The following is a 6,277-nucleotide window of genomic DNA, read 5'->3' on the forward strand; positions in this document are numbered from 1 at the left end:
GAGTTCAATTAATTTAATGTGGTAAGACAATTTGATTTAGGAATTAATTTTTGTTTCATTTTTAGTTTTAATTTAAAAGGAATTAAAAGGAAAGAAATGAAAAAGAGGAAGCAAAAGATGTGAATTAAATCTTGGGCTGATTTCAATTCAATGGTTAAGCCCAATTCCATTTCCCCTTTACCCGCCTAGCTCAGCACACAACCCGCCCCAGCCCGTCTGCCCAGATGCGACCTGCCCCACAAACCTTCACATATGAGCCCCATGTATTTGCCCCAATACAGAGCCCTAAATCTCCCAAGACCCAAACGACGAACACTCTTCTTCTTCTTCAACAAGCCTAAATCCTCGTCCAAACTCGCCAAATTTCAGGCGAGTGAGCCAAACTCACCTCACGCACCCCCCATCTCACCACGTCACCAAATATTCTAACGGTTTCTGACACCAAAGATTGCCCCTCCTCTGACTCGCCCGATTTCGAGATATAGCACGCGATTGGAAGGTTCTGGAGAACGATCGTTGGATGAGTGTGAGGCGTTGGATTGATTTTACTCAATCCGAGCCCCACATTCATCAGGGGCTCGTTTTCAAAAGGGACCGGATCCAATTTTGTAAAGAGGGATTATTCGGAGGGATTTTTGGAGAGAGGAGAGGTCACCTGGAAATTAGGATTCGAATTAAGCTTCTTTTCTCTTTTATTCATCTGAAACCATCTTGGTTTAATTCCAGTTACAATAGAAAAATACAAAAAAAAAATTGTTTTCGTTTTAATCTTAGCCCTTTGTTCTTTTCATCTTGAAGTTCAGAAGTTTTCATTTTCATGATGAGTCTGGTTTGAGCTTGAAGGCTGAGCTCATTTTCTGAATTTCATTTTGAGTTAATGGAAGTCGACTGAGTGCTGTTGGTTTCAAGCTGCTCCAACGCTATTCGTTTAGCTGCTGATTCGTGAGTTCATTGCAATTCCTGTTTGGACTCGCTTCCTCTGAGAATCGTTGTAATCATTAAATTGCATTAGTCGAAAGTTCATTTTCAGGTTCACTTCCAAACTCTCCTATTTTTCTATTTTGTGTGAGCTGAAATGTCTTGTTTGTTTGAATCGATTTCTGGATACCTGAGAAGTAAAAATTAACATCACTGAACAATTTTGTGATGCTTGGTTGAGCTTCGAGTTGGTTTTCTGAGTCTGTATATGTTTGTTTGAGTGGTTCTGTTTTTTTTTTTATGGAAATGTGAATACAAATGGAAACTGATTTGGAGTGTTGTTGGCTGAGAATTTGATTCAGGGGTTGTGACCTAAAGTTGTAATAAAGGGATATTGCAAGTTCAGTTCCTTAACGTGTTTTCGTCCAGTTTGCTGCGCATCTGAGTAGCTTCAGTTGCAATTTCTGCTAGTTTGAATTATAGTTTTGTTGTGTCCATGTGATATAGGATTTGTTGGTTATCGTTTGCTTCAACATGAGTTTATTTTAGTCTTTATGCTCGTCGTCTTCTATTGTTTGGATTGGATTCCATAAGGTGACTGAGTCTGGGGAAGTTACATATGAAACCTAACTTAAATTTCGTCAAAAACAAGCTGGCTCTTAGATGTTTTCCTTTTTTTTTTTGTGTTGTTTAGAGCTTTGCTTTAAAGGTGATAGGACATGGATGAGGTTCTATATGACATCCCTTCTCTTCTGTAAGTAGCAGGTTGATTGGTTTCTCCTGTTTGGATAATTGAGTTCATTGTCCATTTCTAGGAGGAAAGTAGCATGTTCACAAAGTCCTCTCAATCTGCCCTTTGAGTTTCTCTTCGTTTTTTTTAGAAAAACTTCAATCTGTCCTCCTCTTTGAGAACTTGATCGATCGCAGGGTTGAATTGTTACTGATTATCTTGTTTCCTATGCGTTCCCTGAGAATGAATTCCATTAATTATCTTACTGAACTTCCTGTCCACGTTTCAACACATGGGGTCTTTCCTGGAGGTGTCTTGAGATAGTATGGTCAATATAAAGTGGAAATATCTGGGTTCAAATGCAAGTTGAATGCCTTGGTTCTTCTGAAGATTTCTTGAAATCAGATCATTGTTTCTTTGGTTGTTAATATGGGTATGCATCGATCATGTGTTTTGTTGGTAATTTCGGCAATGTTCCTGTTATTAAATGAAGATTTGACCATGGATATCTGTCTAAGCTCTCTCAATTACTTTGTTAGTGTCAAATTGCATCTTTGATTAATCCTGTTTATTGATAGATGTGTTAGTTTCCTTGCCCCAATCAGGACTTTCCTTTGAACTCTGTTGGAATACTAAGTTATAATTGATAAGTTTCATAAGGGCAGTCAAGGGTAAGAGGTTCTGTTGGTTGATAACTTTACCCATTGTCCTGTTAGAATTAGTCTCTTCATAATGTGTCTTCTATGCACAATATTCTGAAACTATGAATAAGATTCAGTCATTTTTGAAAAATTAAAAGGGGATATCCTCTGTTCATCAATAGAAGGCTAAGGATCTGGGCATTGAAATTATAAGCCATGCCCTTCATAACAGTTTGCTTAGTTTGATTTGTTGTTTTAAATAATGTTCTTTTATGATTTTGAAAGAAACTGTTTTGCTCTTTCGCGCTGGGTTATCGAAGTTTGGCTTCAAGAAATGGTACTTTTGTTTCTGGAATTGTAAAAGCAGTAAATTGTCATTCTGATATGTCTTCTTGTGCTTCACCAAAATATAAATGAACCCCCAATGATCTCGGACTTTCTCGCTTACATTCGTAGTTCGCTTTAGGCGTGTTTTTTTTTAATAATTTTACCTTCTTAACTACGGGTGTGCATTTCATGCGACCCAAATCCAAATCCCAAAACGTTGAATAAGAGGTGTCAAGGATCCGGGTGCATTTCATGTGACGTGATCCAAAAATACGCTCTTAAACGGCGTTCACTTTCTTAAAAATTATTTAATTAAAAGCGGGTAAATTCTGAAAATGCACATAGGTTTGAACATGCACTAAAATCAAATAATTAAGCCAAATATGACAGTTGAGCGACCGTGCTAGAACCACGGAACTCGGGAGTGCCTAACCCCTTCTCCCGGGTTAACAGAATTCCTTACCCGGATTTCTGGTTCGCGACTGTTAATACAGAGTCAAACACTTTCCTCGATTCGGGATTCAAACCGGTGACTTGGGACACCATAAATCTCCGAAGTGGCGACTCTGAATCTCTTAATAAACGAATTCCGTTTCGATTGTCCTTTAATTGGAAAAATCCCCTTTTATTATACCCTTCACGGGATGTAGTAAGTGAAAAAGGAGGTGTGACATATTGTATATGCTCTATATGATAATTCCTATTGAGGAATATGACTTGTGGAGGTATTATTGTTAATTGAACATGGTAGAGCGTTGGCTCAAGTTGAGAATTTAATTGTTGAACATGGTAGAGCTTGGCTCAAGTTGAGAATTTAATTGTTGAACATGGTAGAGCGTTGGCTCAACTTGAGAATTGAATTGTTGAACATTATAGAGCATTGGCTCAAGTTGAGAATTGAATTGTTGAACATTATAAAGCATTGGCTCAAGTTGAGAATTGAATTGTTGAACATTGTAGAGCATTGGCTCAAGTTGTGAAGTAAACGTGAAAGAAGAAAGGAGAGAGAGAACATGATATTGTCTCCCTTGCCGGATGTTATTGTTTTGATGTTGTTTCCCTTGCCGGGATTTGATTGTTGTACTATTGTTCCCTTGCCGGGATTTTATTGTGATTTCATTTATTTCCTTGCCCTTATTTCTTGTGATTGTTGTTTGGGTGAGGAAGAGTGTTAAAGCACGAAGGGTGATGCCGTGTATGATTTTGTGAGGAAGAGTGTAAAGCACGAAGGGTGATGCCGTGCCGCACGATGTACAAATTCCGTGCCGATTATATTTATTTTATGGTGACGATGAGAGTAAAAGCACGAAGGGTGATGCCGTGCCGCACGATTTACAAATTCTGTGCCGATTATATTGATTTTATGGTGAGGATGAGAGTAAAAGCACGAAGGGTGATGCCGTGCCGCACGATGTACAATTCCGTGCCGATTATATTGATTTTATGGTGAGGATGAGAGTAAAAGCACAAAGGTGATGCCGTGCCGCACGATGTACAATTCCGTGCCGATTATATTGATTTTATGGTGAGGATGAGAGTAAAAGCACGAAGGTTGATACCGTGCAGTTTATATTGATTCTTATGGTGAGGACGAGAGTAAAAGCACGAAGGGTGATGTCGTGAACTTGTCCTTGATTTTTTTCTGATTCTAATTGAGTTATGTTGTCCTTTACGTTTATTTAATGATTTTCTGTTGTTACTTGATTTTATTTCGATGTTATAGATTCCCTCACCCTATTTGCCTTGTGTTTGTTGCTTGGGTGAGGAAGAGTGTAAAGTACGAAAGGTGATGCCGTGTATTGTTTTGGTGAGAGAGTATTAAGCACGAAGGGTGATGCCGTGTACTGTTTTGGTGAGAGAGTGTTAAAGCACGAAGGGTGATGCCGTGCACTTTCTATTTGCTGTGTTTACTTGTCATTAACAATTCAAGTGTATTAACTGTTTAGATCCCTTTACTGCTGTGATCCTTTGTGTTGGAATCCATAGTGTTTACAATACCTCGCCTTATTTTTTTATATGTTCAATACTTCAAATTTCAACAATTGTTACATTTTTAACTTGGATTTCTCAAATAAATTTTCCTTAAACCGTTTGAGGTTGTACTTTACTTAAAAAGGAAACTTCTACTATGTTTTGATTTATTGATTTCTTGTATTAAAGGTAATAATTTATTCGATATTGTACTTTAATTGAAATGGATATTTTCTTTAATAAATGATTTCTAAAAATAACTTTATCTTTTCTTGTTGATATCCTAATTGAGTTGGAAGTTGTACTCTATTTTATATTAAGTGAATGAGGCTCCTTGAATATTCTTAATTGTATTGGGTATGGAACCTATGAACTGAGTAATATGAGAATATTGTTGTGCAATGTGAGACAGAAATATGTGGGCACAAGGTGCCGGGGAAAATATTATGGTGTTATTTAATGGCACGTGAGTTGTCCGTGCGATTGTGATATAAATATGGGCACGAGGTGCGGTGAAAATGTGAAAGTGGGCTGAGACCTATATTATTTATGATTTTGAAATGAGGCGTCACAGGGTGAGCTTTACTCAAAAGGAAATATATTCGAAATATATTTATTGAAAAGCATATTATCTTAGGGATTATTACTTGAAGGATTTATAGGCGAAAGATTTATATTTAAAGGACTTGATTAATTGATTGCACTTGTATTTATTATTTGTTGAGAAACATTTATGATGTTCTTGTTGCCTGTTATTTATATCACTGGTTGATCATTGTTGCCACTATTATTATCTACTTCTAATTATTTTGTACGCTATATTGCACAGGTTTTTTTGGTAGCCTGGTCCTAGCCTCGTCACTACTTCGCCGAGGTTAGGCTAGGCACTTACCAACATATGGGGTCGGTAGTGCTGATACTACATTTCTGTACATTTTTGTGTACAGATCCAGGTGGGTTGATAGTAGCCGTGCGGGTCATCGCGGTGGAGACTCAAGGTAAACCTGCTACAGCGTTCGCAGGTCTCGGAGTCACCTTCATTTGGATTTACTTACATTTGCTCCTTTGTTTCGGGGCAGTGATGTATTATTTTGTGAAATTACTCTTATATAGGCTTGTTACTTGTACCACCGGTTTTGGAAATTGTAAATTGTTAAGAGTTACTGAATTTAAAGTTGGCAACTACCAATGCTATTTCAGTTTATGTTAGGCTTACCTAGTTTAGAGTCTAGGTGCCATCACGACTCCTTCAGAGGGATTTTTGGGTCGTGACAATTAGATATCCTAATTACATCAAAATATGACCTAAGATATTAATAAATATCCATATATGGCTCATAAAGTGGCTACAAACCTCCAACAACTCCAATCGCCAAATAAATTTATACGCTAGACCATTCAACTTTGTCCTTATTCTAATACCCATTCGAAGTCATTAATGTTACTACATCCATTGCCCAATGCCACCAAGTTACTATTCATCATCTTCCATAATTAAAACTTGCACCATATATAATTTGGATGATTATTTAGTTGATCACTTCCATCTTTTGCTAACAAATAATTCCACAGGTTCATTGTATTCAATCAATTTCATCCCCAAGATTCACCATTCATCTTCTCTCTTATTTCCTCAAAAGTACTATTCATGTCATGAATTAGATTTTTATTATCCAATTTTTCAATCAAT

General features: G+C 37.2%; 1 long non-coding RNA gene across 1 annotated transcript; it reads left to right on the plus strand.

Moving 5' to 3' along the window:
- The first annotated feature begins 961 nt into the window (after positions 1-961).
- LOC109220744 lies at positions 962-5,781 on the plus strand. Its single transcript, XR_002067146.1, has 2 exons — positions 962-1,030; positions 5,417-5,781. It is a non-coding gene; the product is annotated as an uncharacterized LOC109220744 (long non-coding RNA).
- Positions 5,782-6,277: the final 496 nt, after the last annotated feature.

The sequence above is a fragment of the Nicotiana attenuata genome, unplaced genomic scaffold (genome assembly GCF_001879085.1).
Source record: "Nicotiana attenuata strain UT unplaced genomic scaffold, NIATTr2, whole genome shotgun sequence".
Taxonomy (NCBI): Eukaryota; Viridiplantae; Streptophyta; class Magnoliopsida; order Solanales; family Solanaceae; genus Nicotiana; species Nicotiana attenuata.